This window comes from Suncus etruscus, chromosome 19, assembly GCF_024139225.1.
Source record: "Suncus etruscus isolate mSunEtr1 chromosome 19, mSunEtr1.pri.cur, whole genome shotgun sequence".
NCBI lineage: Eukaryota > Metazoa > Chordata > Mammalia > Eulipotyphla > Soricidae > Suncus > Suncus etruscus.
Window position 1 is genome coordinate 37,096,719 of NC_064866.1, and position 19,117 is coordinate 37,115,835.

Genomic DNA, 19,117 nt, shown 5'->3' on the forward strand with positions numbered 1-19,117 from the left:
GTAATTTTCTTATAGTAATTGAAGACCACATTCGGATGCTATATTTTGGTGTTATTTGTACTTAACAGATGGGTTAGCATGTATCTAACTAAAAGGTAGTGGCTTCACCACTTAATCATTCTTTTGAAAGCTAAAATCCTTTTGAACTTGATTTTGGGCTCTTCTAATTGGTGGGAATATTTTCTCTGGATTTAAAAAGGAAGTTGTGTCTAGTGGACCTTAAGGCAAAATAAAAGGTGGTAACCAATGACATATTTATTCTTTTTTCTCTAGTCAAAGGCCTCGTGTTTTCTGATTATTTTTATGGATAGCATAAAAATGATGTATGAGTGTGAGTATCTTTACATGTAGAAGACAGATAAAAATATGTATACCTCCCATTACATGAGAACCCAAATAGACATGATGAAAACTCATGAGACAAGATGGCCTGTGAGCTACAGTAGATCAGACGGCATGATCCAAGTGAAACATGAAAAATAATAGAAGTTGTATTCATTAAATAATATTTGTCTTTAAAGTCAAGTAAACATCAAAGCTCATATCAAAAGATAAATGGTGAAAAGTAATGAGAATCCAGGGTATCTCCCTTCAAATACTCTATTTTCCCCAACATGAACATCTGAGAGACAACACTAGTGTTTTAAATGATAGCTTAATGGGACAACTTGACCAGGATTTCCAGATCTTAGATAATATGCAAGAATAATATCCAAGATCTTAATGGAAACTCATAACTTCTAATTTCTTGTCTAATACTAGAATTCATTTGCTTTTGAAGAAATTCAACTATTTATATAGTATAGATCATTAAGAGAAATGTCTGTTAATGTACAGTGAAATTTTGTTCTTCACATATTTGAGTATGTTCTCATAGAGGAAAATAATAAACATAGGTTAAAAGGAATTAAATTTCTATTTCAATAAACATTCCAATTAATTAAAATTGATTGACCTAAACCTATTCAAATGACCCACCAAAGATATTACTACCATTGATTATACTTAATTCTACTAAAACTACCTTATAGTAGACACTTATTTTAAGGTGAATTAATTCATTCTTTGATGCTACAAAAATAATATTTGTCTTTGTAAACATTCGTTGTATTGCAATATTTTTATGAATGCAAGTGAATTTCTTAGTTAAAACTGTCTGCAAGGCTATCCGATGGGTTTTTACTTTTAAATATATGATGTAAGTCTTTGTATTATGTGTAAAGAGAGCTAATAAATAAACCCAAATTACTTTTAATACAAATGTATAAAAACATAAATAAGAAGACTGGATGGCTTTTGCAATAAATGAGGAGATAATGATAGTGTATGTATTAGGAGTACAGTAATATAAATGAAATTGAATAGCTGGACTCAATAAAAAATGAAGAGTTATAATTAATGTGATCTATATATGCAGGATAAAGAGGGAGGAGGATCAGCGTGGGATGGACTATTTGGTTCAGCCACTGAGATGGAAAGGTTCAATATAAATGTCAGCCCTTTCTTTTGAGATAGAATTGAAGAGGAGGAGGCAGTGCTATGTTTTAGAGTAGCACTAGATCTATTGGGCATGCCTTTATTTAATAACACAATTTTTTAAAAAAAAAATACCCTGCCTCTGTTATTTGTTTCAATCATTCTTCTAATCTTGCTTGTCCTTAACTAATATTTGACATCAAACTTAAATTCAAACTGGAGAATGCCAGAAATAAACTTTGAAGTCTTCAAGTTATTCAACATTATGCTCTATCTTGTAACCTTGAATAATTAATGTTATTACTATACAAGACCTATGAGGTGAATATTTCCATACTGATGCTAGAGACATTCTCCAGAAAACTTTACTCTATTTTTAGATCATATCACGTACTGGAAGTTGAGAGTCTGCCTTGCAAAAAAGCAACATGATTTGGGAATTTTGGGCCAGATTAAATTCCTAAAACACATGATTTCAAATTTCAGGGAAACAAGAGGGACATAAACTATGACAGAATTTTCTAACAAGTGGAGAAATTTAACAATAGATTTGGGCTTTAAAAGAAAGAGGATAAAAAGTAACTAACAATTTGTTAGGTGGCTTTTGTATACTACTCTTCTTTCACTAGCCAAAAATGGGATTAGATTATCTTTAAATCAAATATAAACTTTTAGTAGCAAACACCAATTCCTTTATATGCTTACTGCACATGAGGAAAACTTCCTCGTATTTTTTGGGGGGGTCACACCTGGCAGTGCTCAGGGGTTACTCCTGGCTCTATGCTCAGAAGTCACCCCTGGCAGGCACAGGGGACCATATGGCAAGCACAGTGGACCATATAGGATGCCGGGATTTGAACCATCGTCCTTCTGCATGAAAGGCAAATGCTTTACCTTCATGCTATCTCTCCGCCCCCCCTTGTATTTTTTTAAGTTTTTGTAATGTATGACATGAAGGAAATATTATATTCATTTTTATGCATAAAAGAAACATTTTCATTGTCTTAATTCTATACATGAGAAATCAAAGTTACACATAAGTTAAAAAATTTGTGAAATAACACTGCTCTCAGAAGTGAAACTAGACTTGAACTTAATTTTATTTGATATTTTGATTTATATACATTTTATTTTAATGACCATTAATCAGTAGAGGCTAGCAGAAGAGCAAATTTCCAAACTGTGATAAACTAAAATTTTGCAAACTATACCTCAGTATTTGGGAGTACTACTCTCCACCAAACGTTTACTTTCTCTAGTTAAATGCTGTCATCTATATTATTTGCAACTTAATCCTTGACAATTCCATCCTCCTAGTGGAATTTCATTATATTTTTCAGAGTTATAAAGATTCTACAATGATTGTAATATAGAATTATACATATTTAAGCACATTCTTCAAATAATCAAGAAATATCTAGGGGCCAGAGAAATAATACAGAAGGTAGGTGTTTGCTTTGTACTGAGTTGTCCCAGGTTCAATCCCCAACATCCCAGATGATCCCCTGAGCACTGCCAGGTGTCATTTCTTAGTGAGAAACCAAGAGTAATTCCTGAGCATCTCCAGGTGTGAATCAAAAACTAAAAAATGAATAAAATATTATATTACAGAAAATTAACTCTGAAAGAAAGATGTCTCCTAGTTTATGGCTATGGCAATTATTGTGATGTATTTTGATCAAACTATTATGGCAATTTTTGTTCTAATGTAAACATGATCAACATGACATAATTTTATTTTTGTTTATTTAGTTGTTGTTTTGTTATTTTTTGTTTTGTTTAATGTTCTGTTTTTGGACCACACCCAGAGGTGCTCAGAGGTTGCTCCTGGCTCTGCCTCAGGAGTTACTCCTGGCAGTCATGGGTACCATGTGGGATATTGGGGATTGAATCTAGATTGCTAAATGCAACACAAATACAATAACCACTGTACTATCACTCCTGCCCATCAAGGCTTAATTTTATACTTTACAGAACTATTGGTGATATGATTTGTGCTCAATGGAGTCAATATAGATCTGGATTTGACTGTATACTATGCAGAGGCTCTGAAACTATGAAATCCCATATCCAGCATAAACTGTGTTTTGGCATGTCCACAATTGGTATCAAAATACTTCTGGTATACTTCTAGCAATACATCTCAAAATAGGCCTGATAGTTCAAAGTTAAGACCAGGCAAGTTCTCATCGCTAGGCTGTGGCACTCCTCATGCACGATAGTGTTAGGGCCCACTGGGGCTATACCTGGGGGTACCTCTACAAGGCATGAAATACCTGTGACTGAATTCCTGTTCCTGACTAGGCTGTGATATGTTTCTGATCCCTGAATTATGTTCCTAGCTAGATATCAACATATTGTTTCTATATAGGTCAGTGTCTCTCTTTTACAAGATAGATATCTGCCTCAATATTTAAATTATTTTGACTTCATATGGATTTTTTGTACTTTTAATTGTATTTATTTTTTATTTATTTTAATTATACTTTATTATGTTTTATTGAAGCCATTGTGATTTCATTCTCACCACCAGTGTCAACTTTTCTCCACCAATGATTCCAGATTCCTATATCACCGCACTTTACCCCCTGGTCTGCAAGTATAATAGGTCTATTTAAATTTAGATTGCCCCTAAGCTGTAGCCCAGGACTCTTAAAAAAGTCAAGATTTCTTAGTATAGAGTCCCAATTTTGACAACAGAGACTGAGCAGAACCGTTGCAACTATAATTCACTAGACTTCGGCTTAGGGACCAAGCAAAAACATGGAGCACATGATACAGAAGACTGAACACATCAACAATGATGGAACAGAACCTCTAGAACCGTAAACACTCTATCCTAGACCTTGTCCTAGGACCTGTGCAAATACCAAGATTGCTAGCTAGCTACAGTGGCCTGATTTTCTCATCTACAACTGAAGGAAAGTTTCCTGACACCACAAAAAAATTCCTGGGATATGGCAATGAGTATGTATAGAGCCAGTGGTTGTTCCCATGACAGTATGCTTCAAGAGTGGAGAAACCTTGAATCTCTTAGGCCATGGGAATTTCCATCCTTCCCCAATACTTACTGTGCCTATGCAAAAAAAAAAAAAAAGTGGAGGGAACACCAAACCCTGCCACTCTAGCATTCCTTTTTCTTGTTTTGTTTTGTTTTGATATTATTTTCTTCTCTTTTTTTGTTCTACTTTTTTCTTTCTTTTTCACTCTTGTAGATATTATTTGGTGATTTTTTTGGCTGGGTGCATTTTTTTTGGTAGTTGATACCAAATTTTTCTTCTCTCTTCCTTAACCTTTTTTTTTTTATCTCCAACAGAATCGCATAACTTGAATCATTCAGCCTCATAAATTGAGGGAGGGGAATGATGATACCAGGACCAGTCATATGAACATGTAGTGAAAATAAAAAATGATCAGACTGGAACACCAAACCCAAAGTCAATGACAACAGAATAAATACCCAATCTACAACAAACTGTAAAGTGGAGACCAGTTACACTAGTATTCTGGGGGGGTGGGGGTGGGGGTGGTAAAGGAGGGAGATATGGGAGACATGCTGGGAACAGAAGTGAAGGGAGGACAACATTGGTTATGGGAATGCCCTTCATTCATTGTCATCAGGTACCGTAAATAATTCTGTGTAATGCACTTCAGTCACAATAAAAATTAAAAAAAAATTAAAAAAATTTAGATTGCTAAAGTTTAAGTCTCTTGATTCTATTGTGGTTGACTTTGGCTTGGATATTTAATTTTGTTCTTTTTATTTCCACCAATGCTCCAGAGACCACTTGTCCCTTGTTCCCTACCCTTTCTTTTCTCTCTTCCTCTTAATTTTATAGAAAAATACAAAAATATGAGCTAAAACAAAGTAATCCATATCCCAAGAATCTATGAAAAAGGAGAAAGTCCCTATTTAAAAGATAAAAAAAGAAAACAAAAGATTCAAAAAGAAAAAAAGAGGCAGCAGTTTTCATGTGTAGATGCAGCAAATGTTGGGGAAAATAAAAAATGAAAATCCTTTGGCTTAAAACCAGAGAGACTCTACCCATGAAGCATTCTGCCATAAGACTAACTATAAGCTCATGGCATACTAAATTATCTAGCCCAAAAGTCTTTCTTTATGGTCCCAGTAAAAGTTCTCCTCAGTCACATTTGTTGCAATCAGGTTTCTGTAATCAGAGATATTGGATTTTGCATAGACCCTATGTCGAAGTCAAAGTGTTGCAGAGCATCTTCTGGTTTCATCTCACCATTAGGTAGTGATGCAATGCAGGAAAACCTGCCCTGAAAGCAAGTTGTTGCTATTACCAAGTCATCATTTGAACCCACTCTGGGGAAAGTTTGTGCCAAGGCACCATTAGGGCCTTCCCCAGTAGAAGCTTGATTTCTGGTGCTAGAGCAGAAAACTGCGCCTGTTCCAAAGATGGGATCCAAGGTTTAGGGGTGAACAGTAAATGTGCAATCTACTGAAGCCTAAGTCAAGACACTGTGACCAATGTTCAGGGTGAAAGGCCCTAGCAATATAAAATTTATGAGTTCCTATCCTTATTAGATAAGAACTTCTTTCAATACATAGAATTCTTATTTTAATGTGGCTATACGAAAAGGAACAATGCCACATAATGTTTCTGGTGTATATGGGAATAAAAATAAGCTAAACAATCCCTTTAACATATTTCTAACATGCAGATTTAAAAGAAAAGTTTAAAAATAATTTTTAAAGTCAATAATTTTTAAAGTCAACTAATACTGTGCTTTTTTATGCAGCTAATCTTATTAAATAATGGAATGCAAAAGGGAGAATTTGGTTTCTCCTAAACAGTGTGTCAAATTTTTGGCATGAAAAGATAATGAGGTATATTTATGGTCCTTGATTATATTTTCTTTCTTCACTTTTTTACTAAATTCCAACCCATGTTCTAATGGTATTTTTAAATAGAAAATATAGATATCTTTTCCTTGGAGAAAAATTTTACAAGAAGGAAGCCCCAACAAAATTAAGTTGGAGAAATTAAATAATTTAATAGTAAAATATTTAAGACAATTTTTCATGCCAGATTATACTTGTCCTGGAATAAAAATTGTAAACACCCGCCACTTAGTGTAGTTCTACCATTTTCTAAGTGTATGTGTCCTACTTCTCTGACAAATACTTATAGATAATTTACAGGCACATGGAAAAGTTCTCATTATCAGTTATTTTTAGGGAGATCAATCAAGAAAACAATATCATAACATCTGATATCAGTGAAATAGCACTGGAAACAATTGATGTTGGCAGGTCTTTGGTGAAAATGGAACTCTCATCCACTGCTGGTGGGAATGTTATATGGTAGAACTTTTATGAGAAACAGTATAGATAACTCTCAGGAAACTCAGAATTAAGCTGTCATACGATCCAGCATTTTCACTTTTGGTAATCTGTATATTCCCAGGACAAAAATAAAACAGTCATTCAAAAGGATGTATATACACCATTTTTTATTGCTAAACTCAGTATATCTGAGATTTTGACCAATCTAGAATTCCAATGACAGTTGTGTGGATCATGAAGATGTGATATACTTTAATGTTATACTATATAGCTGCAAGAAATGATAAAATCATGCACATTTCTGCAACATGGATGAAATAGGGGACTATCAAGTTAAATTAGATAAACCAAAAGAGCAAGGATAAATACAGGATATCACATCTATGTGGCAATTAAAATAACTTGATGAATGAATGCAATGTCTTAAAGGAAGGCTACTTTTATCCCCATTGACCCTACAGTTAAGAATAAAAATAAATAAATAAATAAATAAATAAATAAATATCTTTGGTTTATTGAGCAGACTAATATAATATTGTTTTTCCTTACCTCAAAGAACACTTGATCAGATCAAGAAACAAAACAGAAACATATCATTAAAATCACACGACAAGTGTGTATTGTAGGTAAAAATAGTAAAAAGAGGAGCTCATAAAAAGTTCGTTTAATATCCTTGAGAAGAAACTCTGCAAAGCTGAAAGGAGTGATCAGAATCTGCATGGAAAAATGGGTGTTGGCTAAAGAATAGAAGGAAGAGAATCTCAAAGTGGGTAATAGGCAAAACACAGATGTAAGAGAATATGGAGCACTATGAAACCACAAACACCACCAAACATGAGTACTGGCTCATTGGGGTAGTAAATTTCAAGGAATTCATGTCCTAAAATGCATTTTCTAACTATTCTCAGTTCTCAACATTCAGAAAACTTACTAACCATGGCTAAATTGTGTCTTCATCTAAGAGAAACTTTAAAAATGAGCATATTGGTGTTCATCTCAAATAAATTCTAATTAATTACCCTACAGTGAAAGTTGGTTGTCCACAGAAAAATCAGTCCTGATAATCTAATCTCAATGTCCCTCTCTCTGTTTCTGTCAGTATTTCTTTCTACACTTCCCACCCCAATCAATAAAAAAACATGATGATATAATTACTGCCAGCACACATACAAGGCTGTTTAAGGGATTTTAAAAGTTTGATTAAAATGTTGAAACCTACTTACTACTAGATTTTTTGATATTCGGGAGAAAATAAGGGGAAAATAAGAACTATATCTCAGCCAAAAGGTAAGATGAATTTGGAAAAAGTGGCCAGGTATTATTTGTGAAGTGAGAGCAAAAACAAACAAACAAAAAACCAAGAGTCATTAGGATAATGAATCTTGAAACTATGAAAACAACAAAACACAACCACTGTTCTTCAAATTAAAAAACAATCATTATGTAACATATATCAAATAACCATACTTAGATAGAATCTGAAGTTTCTTTCTGATTCCAAAATGTATAAAACTTATTTCTTCGACAGGTTGAAAGATACACATCTGATATCTCAGGGTTAAATTACAACCCACACCTAATAAAGCAATTCAATATTTCCACAAAGGGAGGGGACCTTAGATGTCCACATTTAGGTCTACTCTACCAAATTTTCCTTTTGAAATCTTGTAGTGGAAGAGACAATGATCTCACTTGATTGAAAACACATTTGCAAATTTACGATGCCAAAGCAATAATTCTATAAAAAGCTCCGTCATCCTAATTAAACCACTGAAGTTGGAATGAAAATATCATGTCTGTGTTCAGACATGTTTCTTACTAAGTATTCAGAATCTCACTCTCCTTCTACTTGGGCCAAAGGGACAATCTGTTCCCAAAAGCATGAAAAAGTCTTTTTATCAATTTGCAAACTTGCAAAAAAGTGCTTGTTTTGTGATAAAAGAAATGTCAGTGAAACTATTCACACTTTTTCCTTTCCTTGCATATATTTCCAATATTGCACTTATTTAGCAGGCTTGAGAACTTGAACTTTGATTTTATACTGGCTTGGTAATTTAAGACCTAGTATAGAGCATTATTTGGCATACATTTACTGTATACATAATGTGTATACACAACACTGTTTCCACTAGTAGACTGAACTTGTCCCTTGACTACAAATCACACCTTTCCATCAAGACTGTTAATCCCTTTTCAGGGAAAAAAATTATAGCTTATGTTTATTTTGGTCTCTTCTTGCCAAAGTGTTTCTGTATACATTGCCAGTGTTTAACAAGGTCAATTTGACAGAAACTTTGATTTTTATGTTTTTCAAGGCAGCGGGGAATATTGACCAATTAGATATCAAATCCCCCCTATTGAAGATTGGCTTGATTACAATCTATGGCATATGAGAGAATTAGACTTTGTGATAATCTAGACAGAGTCAACTAATATTTTTCTTTTTTACTTTTAATGCTTCAAAGCTTATACTTCATAAAGGAAGAACATGCCTACATAACTCACATATAGACCACATGATTTGCATCCATTCATTTTTCTTTTGATTCCTTTGATCTACTTCAGTTTACATTTATTTATAAATCTATACAAATTTGTTTTCTACTATTGTTCTCCATTTTTTAATCAATGTCTGTTGGTATCAGATAACTATACAAATCTTTGATTCTTATTTATAACATGAAATTTGAAATTTTCTTACCTTTGGTTTTCTATAAGATTCTGTCAAATTTCTAATACCCAGTAAGTTTTCAAATGTGTTTATTGCTTAAAAGTTAAGTCATTCACATAAGCACTGAGGGGAGAGTAAATAATCATGCAAGAAGTCTATAGTTAATCCCATGACAGTATACTTCAGGGATGGAGAAATCCTGTATCTCCTAGGCCAAGGGAATTCCCTCTATAATATCCCCAATAGTTACTGTGCCTATGCAGGGGGAAAAAGAATAAAAAGGGGGGGGAAAGTTACAAAATAATCATTTTTCCACATATATATTGATTGATTGCTTTGTTGATGTCCTTATTTTGGTGTAGATATTGAAGTTGATGTCTCCCTTTTATTTTATCTTTCTTTTTGCACTCTGGCATGATTTGATTTCAGAACCAAGACTATTATTGTGTGGTGCTTTTCTTTATTGCTGTAGGGCTCACTGGATATTTAATTTGATATTTATTTTGTATTGTTATGATATTTTAATTACCTTTTTCATGTCCTCTCTCAAACTGAGGTTGATAGCCACTAGAAGGACTCTGTCCATTTTCAGTGTATTTTAATATTTTTTAATTTTTTTTCTTATTCTTTACCCCATTCTATTGCTTTTCTTTCCCTCAAACAAAACCTCATAACTCAATTTATCTAGCTTAGCCTCTCAAATAAAGGGAGAAACAAGTGGGGGGGGACACCAGGACCAAACAGATGTATGATCACTGATAGTAAGCTAGACAAAGAGGGGACCACCTACTCTAGCAGCCCGGGGGAGGGTGACGGTGGGGGATGTGGGTTGCAGAAAGGGAACAGGGAAGGGGAGAGGACAAATTTGGTGGTGGGTATTCCCCTGATTCAAAGTTAATATGTACCTAAGATACTAATGTGAAAGATATGTAAGCCCCTATGATCAAAATAAAAAAAAAGTTAAGTCATTTTTTTTTTACCAATTCATGTTGTAATGTAAATATTCAGAGTGAGGAATGGGCCTGCATGATGGCATGGTACAGGTGGAAATGGAGACTCAGAGGAAATGAGTGACTTTCGATAATTCCATGCATACAATGTGCTCACGTATGCCCTACCATCTGTCTTGTTAAGTAAATATAAAAATAATTGTTCAAAAGTAATATAGATCTGATAGCCTATATCATGAAGCTAAAAGGAGCTTCCAATTTCATAACACAGACCTTGGGCTTCTATAGTGGGGGCTCTCCTTAAGCTTCAAGACTATTAGACACCTAAAAAGCTGCCTGTAAAGCCTTCACTCTTGTCCATTTATATTATGAGCCACACCCAGCTATGTTCAAAACTTACTCTTTCCTTTTTGTCCAGGGGTTACTCTTTGCTATCTGCAGGAGACCAAATGCAGTTTCAGAGATTGAACCAGATCATCTGCCTACAAAGCAAGCCCTTTACCCACTGTTCTATCTCTGGCCAAGGCTTTCACTCTTTTTCAGTCACTTTGACTCTCTGCATTGCTATAACCAAAAAAAAAAAAAAAAAAAAAAAAAGGCAAGAAGCAAGAATAGAAAGGACAGTCAGCACTGGAGAATCAACACCATATGGAAGTGTTTGGAATTAGAAATAGTGCCACATGTGTTCAGCTCATTCTGGGTGAGGCATATATTCCCCTGCAGTGAAGAGGAAATAGCTTGTAGTGACTCACTTGGGAGGAAGCAAGCATAGCTTGAGTCAAACCAGTTCCATGTCTATAATTTTATGGAAGAGGTTAGTTGTGACCATTCAGCATCAATTAACCATGGAAATTATATCAGGTACTAAGTTCTCTAGGAAAATTGCTTTGGAAGAGCTACAAGAACAGAAATACTCTAATTTAGCAAGGAAGGAGACACTATCTCTCCTACCACAACCTGCAATTTAGTCTTAGCTGGGTGCCATGCATACTTATGTCATTTAATTTCAACAACAACCACTGGAGATTGGAGATGTCTTTAGGTTGTAAATGAGAAGCCTGGGGCTCATAAAGACAAGGACTTAGGGGGCCAGAGTGATAATAAAGCTAGTAAGGCATTTGCCTTTCACTTGATCAACCCAAGTTCAATCACCCATACTTTATATGGTCCCTAAAGCCTATCAGGAGTGTTCCTTAAATGCAGAGATAGGAGTAAACCTTGAAGATAGTCCAAAAACAAAGAAAAAAAAAGGACAAAGTCCTACAAAGCAAGCTAAAAACAAGGGGTGGGAAGGCTAGAATTTGAGGCCAAGATTTAATTCTTTTAATTAAAGTTTGTTCAGTCAATGGTCAATTAGAGAAAAAGGACCTAGATATAAGACCTAGAAATTCTAGGACCCCTAGATAATGTATATATCAAATTAGAACTTGATATAGAAATTTTTGTCTTTGCCCAATTAAGGCAGTGTATAGTTGTACATAAGTTGGTATAGATTATTTTGGTCTTTGTTTCTCATATACTATACTTTAAAGGCCATATGGTAGACATAGAGAAGGGGAAGTGATGTGAAATAGGGGAGAGAAAAGACAACTGAAAGCTCAAAGCACTAATAAAAAACCCACTATATGAACTGAACTCCTTACCAGTCAATTCTGACTCTTATTTTAGTGAATCTGGTTTTCCACAGAAGACACCTTTTAATACAGAGCCAAGCACACTCACCTAAGAGAGAGTTATATGATGTGACGGGAAATCCAGATGCTAAAACAGCTGTCATTTGAACTCTTGTCTCATGCTGATAAGCTCAGCCTTCAGATAGAATCTAGATTGTGTTACAAATAAAACGGTGTTGGTGCCCTTCAAATACTCCACAATTCTGGACCCTCAAGAACTAGCAACATTTAGGAATAAAAAAAATTCTTCTGGTAAATTTAGTTCATTGGGTTAACTCAACACTTTATAAATTCACCAGAATGCTCTTGTAGTGATCAGACTCTAGTCTGGTGTTAAATATAACTAGATCAGAATCCAATAAACTTGGCCTCTTAGTAGACACTAAATGGTTCACCCAGGTCCATTTTCTTTGAGTTATAAACTGCTTCTTTGCTTTTCATGATAACCAATGCCCCTAGCTTCAATCTGCTGCCTATAACTTCATACTGAACTTGTCCTATTGCCACTCTGATATTAACTTGAATTATCTTACCAAGCCTTTATTTTCTTATTTCTAGGACAACTTATTTAGATTGTTATTATTGCATTTATTGTCACTTTATTATTGGAAGGCAGTAGTTCCCATGAGACATTTATGCTCTTTGCTTTCCACCAAGTATAGAAGCCCTACCTCACAAGAGGAACTAGTTTAAGATTGGCTTTTATAAACAGACCCTTGGATCTCAGTGAGGGGATTTGAAAAGTCAAACACACTGGGGCCATGACTATAACAGTAAAATTACAAGGCTCAGGAACCTTTCCAGATACAGGCTTATTTCAAACATTGATATCATGAAGGTGTTGTTCTTAGCAGAACACAGGTTCATGTCGACTTTCTTTTCAACACCTAGTTCAAGGCAGATATCCGGTAGCTTCATCAGGCATCTGGCTGTTCTGAACAACACAACCCTGACTTTTCCTTGAAGTTTATCCTTGGTTATAAACCCATTCCTTTCCTCTCCTTAAAAAGGCCTTATTCATTTCTTTCTGGATTTATTTATCTAATCAATTAAAGTGCTTATCAGATGCTTATGTTGTGCCAGGTGCTGTGATGGTTTTATAAACTACAGGGACACATAAAACAGAGCCTACACTCTAGGGGACTTAGAAATAAGACAGACAGAAGTTAATCCAGCAGACTTAATAATGTGTTAGTGATGTTATAAGAGGCAAGGGCAGGCAAGACTGGGGAGCATGCAACACAGAGAGAGCAATTCACTAGGAATATAAGGGCATCTTCATTGAAGATGTAGGCTTTAGAGAGTGACTCATTATAAGACTTTTTCAATCAAGTGTATCTCAAACTCCAAAATTCTCCAATTAGAGATTAGCATAAATCTGTGTGTCAGTGATGTAATCATAGATCAAACTAGCCTTTCTGGAGTTCAATAATTTTGAGAGGTGATATGACAAATACCTGTAATGAGTTTCCAATCTGCCATTTATTCTCATGTTAGTGAGACATAGAAATAATAATAATACCTATCTTATAGTGTTATTGATGAATAGGAAATATCTGTAAAGAATATAAAGTACTTTCAGCATCTGGAAATTACTATGGAAATGTTTGATTAATAGGGTATTTTTTATTTAACTTTACGTAGAAATAAGGAAAGTATTTTGAAAATTAAGTAATATAATTTTCTTAAAAGATAGTTTTCCAAGACGCAGCATGAATAAGTTAATTATCCTTTTGAGTCTCAATTTGCACATACATATGAATTCCAAATTAAAGTCTACCCATTATGTATCAGACATACTCTATAAACATACATAAATAGCTTTAAAAAAACCATTAAGGTGGATTATGGTATTTTTCTTTTAATTTGCAAGCGAAGTACAAGTTTCTCTACCTAGAAGCAACGGGATTAGCTGCTTAATCACACTATAATTTAATGAGAGTGCTAGAATTGATTATCATTCTATGCTACTCAGAAGTTCTGTGCCAATGGTATACAATAAGTTGCTCATTCTAAGAACAGCAGTTCTCATATGAGTATTATTTGACAGATATATTATTTTACAGATATACAGACTCAGCATAATCTGCATGAAATGCTGTTATTAATGTACTTGATATCTGATCCAGGTTTATTGAATCCAACCTCACTATCTCCCATGCATGGTTAAAATATTTCTCTTCAGGCAGGAGTGCTAGAAAAGTAGGTTGGACATTTGCTTGGCACGTGACTGATCGGCTTTGATTCCTAGTACACAATATGGTCCTCCAATCCCACCAGGAATAATTCCTGAGCAGAGTCAGGAGTAACCACTGAGCATCACTGAGTACGGCCCCCCCAAAACCAAAACAAAACAAAATCCAAAGAAACAAAATATTGCCTTTCAAGTCAAGCTATGGTGAAGTGATCCCATCTGCTTTTTCAGATGAGCCCGGGTGATTTAGAGGTTCCTTGAAGATCATTTTCTCAGATATGAAGGCCATGGACAATGTGCCTTTACATGACCTTTCCAAAAAACAATGGTTAGGCATCACTGTGCTGCTCTTGCTAGGAAAGCAGTTGTTTTCAGGTCAGTATGCTTTCTCTAGGAGATGCTGAGTCCTATAACTATATCAATCCTATAACCTAATCATCTTTATTTTTCCTGATTGTGTTTGAAGCTAAGCCTCTCTTTCTAAATGTAGGGACCTTGGATTAGGTGAATGTTAAGATTATCTCTAGTTATGAATTTCAGTCTCTCAAACTATAATATCCCTTGTTGTTTACCAGTTGTTTATCAGTATTTTCGATCAGATTTATGTTTATATCAAAGATAATTTTCTTCATAGCTATACTTTTCACCTTAAATCGGGAGTTTGCAGAGTTCACACTTAGGCCTTATTGTTTTGAACATAGTTTAAACTAGATAGTTAAAACTTAGTTTTGAACTCAATTATTTCTGATTTACTGATAGTTTTTACACAGCAATGTACAGTATCTATGACAGACTTCATAGCCTGCCAAGTCTAAATTATTTTTTCTCCAGCCAGTTATGAACAAACTTTTCAACCAATTCCTGTTTCTAGAATATGAGTTTTATGTTTCCTAAAATGTATTATTTCTACCTTGAATGGAATTAAGGTGATAGTTTGGTTAAAAGCTCTCTGATCTGGGATTAGACTTGTTTTGAGTGAAAGTCAAACAGCTTTTGCCCACTGAGTCACCATAGTAACATTATAGAGTCTTTTTTTTTTTTAGTCTGTAAAGTGGGGCTTAATGTTAGAGATTTTGTGGGGATTTTGATCATAATAGTGTCTATGCTCAAAGGAATATCCATGTAGAAATTATCATGGAACCTGGAGGATGAGCCCTCCCTTTATCTGTTACAACGGCAATATTAACTCACTGCTGAAACTGATTTAACATTAAACATATTACGACACTGTCCTTTTACATATAGTTCACACCACTTATCCCATTAGTTTCTGGTTCTCACCTAACCATTCTTCAGGACAATTTTGTTTCTAAGACTTACCGATTATTTTAGTCCTGAAAGCATTACCTAGAGGATAGCAAGTATATCCCTCAATAATATAACCTGAATTATAGAAATACATAGCATTAGAGACTGGTGCTTGAAAAATTATAAAAATGAGTTTGTATTTGGTGTGAAATAAATGCTTAATGAATAATTTTAACATGAAGAGATAGTTTTAGAACGGAGAGAGAGAGAGAGAGAGAGAGAGAGAGAGAGAGAGAGAGCCAGAATTTCCTCCAAGATGATAATCTCAATTACTTTAAGTATTTCACTAAGTTCTTTATGATCCTACAACGAGGAACAGTAACCTGTTTCCTTCTACCTCTTAACTTTGCCACTAACTCCTTCCTCTCTCAAAACCCACAGCAGAAACTGTGGCTGCCTGAGAGACTAGGCATCAGTAGCAAGCTTTGGTCTTTTATTTTTTTTAGTCAAGACAAAGACGGATTTGTGTCTGTCTCTCAGGAGATCATGATGCAAGGTAAAGGCAAGTTGGTCCTATATGCTGAGTGTGTGGATCACTAGATCAAAGGAGAAGAATTACCTCTTATTTGACAATTAAAAACGGAAATGGGTCTAAAAGATCTGGTGGAGATCCCTCCCTCCTGGTCTGCGCCTGGGCCCTCTCCGCCTTTCACTTATGAGAAAAAGGGCTGCAATTGGGAGCTAGTAAATCTGCCTGCCAGGTAATCACTACCCATCCACCAGCTGTTGCCTTGGCAAAAGGCACACGGCCATCGCCATGGCAACGCACAAGCAGGCAACGGGCTCCCAAGCCTGGCTTCCGGCCAAGGTAATCCATGGCACTGGGCTTTGTTAATAGAAAGAGCAATGCAGGCCACCGGGCTGGCTGCTGCCTTTGCCAGTAAAGGCCGGAAGGGAGCTGAGTGCAGGCCTGACCAGCTGTTGGCTACTGCTTGCCAAATCCGACAAGTGTCCTGGGCATTCTGGAGGCTGAACCTAGTCATATTCCAGGGAGGCTGGGCTCCGAGGTAACCAGAGCCTTTTCTTAGTGATGTCATCTGAGTATTTGTAGAATTTCCTCTTTGTGGGAAAATTCTCTGGCAAAGTATAAACTGAATTTGACTTCTCTCAGAAGACCTCTTGGCCTTTAAAATGTTGAAGGAAGACTTTTTTTTTTTTCTGGATCAGAAAAAGTTTGGGATTATGGAAATGGAGGTGCAGGAGGGAGGAGGGGTGGATTTATCTCATTTTGGATCAGTTTTCAAAGAGGACCGTTGACATTGAAAAATCCCCCCAGAAGCAAACAAACAAAACCCAAGCCTATCTTCAGTAAAGAAAAATGAATTGCCTTGGAGAGATCATTATTTAAACATACTGAGTAGATTTGACAGACAGATCAAGTATTTAAAATTTCTGCAAGATCGACTCTACGAATACGAATATAAAGAATAAAGACAGTAACTGTGTCAGGATATTGCAAAAAATACAAAAGTCAATGAGCTACTATATGTCAAGGTCAAGATTAAATCTTGTCCTATCCAAAGTGCACCTCTTTTCTTCTAGTCCATACCATAGTGGCCATTGACTCTACTTATACTGTTACTGACATCCTTAAGAATATCTAACTTTGCAGAAAAAAGTAATCTGATAAGACTTAAAATAATTGCCAATATACATGAAATGAAGCCACTGTAAATATATAACAATCTAGTTTCACATGACCTTTATTTAAGAGAATTATAGTCACTACACTGCTTATGTGAGTACCAAGTATTTTATGCATATTGACAATAAACTCCAAAATAGGGAGTTTAGTCTCATTCTGTGAATGTAATTTCTAAGACCTCAGGAACATCAAAATTGCCTGTGAAAAAATGAATTGCAGAATGAAAAAGTTGATTAGACTAAGAAGTTTTGGATACTTGGTGGCTATACATATCTACATGTCTACAGTATAGAAGTAATAATTAAAGGGCATCTTGAATAAATATAGGAAGAGAATATTGGAGTCTCAGTAAGTGAGGAATGAAGAGAGGATATGAGGAAGAGCAGTGAAAACTAAAACAATTTTTCTCTTTAAGTTCCAACTACATCCAGGAAATTTATAGAACGGATCTTTTCAGAAGTTGGTGAATTTTTCCCAAATAGAAATAGTACTTCCAGTGGGAAAGAAGTCAAGGGTCTCTGCTAAAGAGGTCATGACCAAGAGTGAAGAATATTCTCATCCCTTTCATGGTTTATAGTCAGAACTATGGAATGCTATAGATGAGAATAGAGTAAGAGATTAATTTTGTCAAGAAGCTACATACCAGATTTTGCTGAGGATTTCTCACTATGTTTAATACTAGTTCTCTCTGGGAGATAGATTTTGTTAGCTCCATAATACATACAATAATCAGAAATTCTTAAATTGGTGAGTTGACTTAGTTTCATAAGATAGAACTAAAATGAGAGTCATAGCTCCTCAGTTCTTTCTGGGTTTCTAGGATAACAAATGGAAAATTCATCTAATGCTCACAAGATTATTAGGTCCAATGAAAATGAAATAAATTACCCAAGGATAGGTAACCTAAAGGCAAAAATAATCAGGGTCCTAAAAATGGATTCTGATCAGTATAGGGGAGATAAATATATCTTACTCAGTTAAGAGCCAAGAATGTTGACATAAAATGGGAACCAGGAAAATTCAGTGAACCAACAAAGTATAAGTAAATGCAAAGAGCAAATCCTGAGTGTTTCTCTTCCTTTTTACCTTTCTTCTCTCAAATTATTATTTATAGCCACTAGAGGGACTCTGCTCATTTTTTGCTTGTTTGATTTTTACGTCCATTTTACTTTTTTTCTTTTCCTCAAACAGAACCACATAACTTGAACCTTCTTGTTCAACATCTCAAATTGAGGAGGAAACAACGGAGGGCACCAAGACCAAACAGTTGTATGATCAATAAGTAGTAATAAAAATGATCAGACTTAAATACCAAGCCCAAAGCAAACGACAACAGAATCGATACCCAATCTACAACAAGCGAGACATAGAGGGGACCACTTATACTAGCAGTCTGGGGTAAGGGATGCATATGGGATGCATGCTGGGACCGTGGGTGGAGGGAAGAGAACTTTGGTGATGGAAATTCCCCTGATTCAATGTCAATATGTACCTCATATGTGAAAGATATGTAATCAAATTTGGTAAAAATAAAAATTATTATAATAAAAAAGAAAAGAAAATGACATACTTACAATTGATTGGCAAGGTGCAAGAGATTATTCTGTAGGAACAGATTTGGCCTATAACATTCAACTTTGCTATTTAATAGACAAGCAACATTTTCAAATGTTAGACTCATGTAATCTCACGAAAAAAGTCACCCTAACAATTATAACAAAGTAGTTATGGGTAAATAAGGTCTTTTTAAGCTTAAAAACTGACAAAAAGGAGATAAGTAAGTTGTCTGAATTTCCTGTATTGGTTCTGTTTTGTTGTAAAAAAAAAAATCATCCCTCAATTGCCAGATACTTGTACCTCCTATTTCTATGGAAATGTAAACAAGA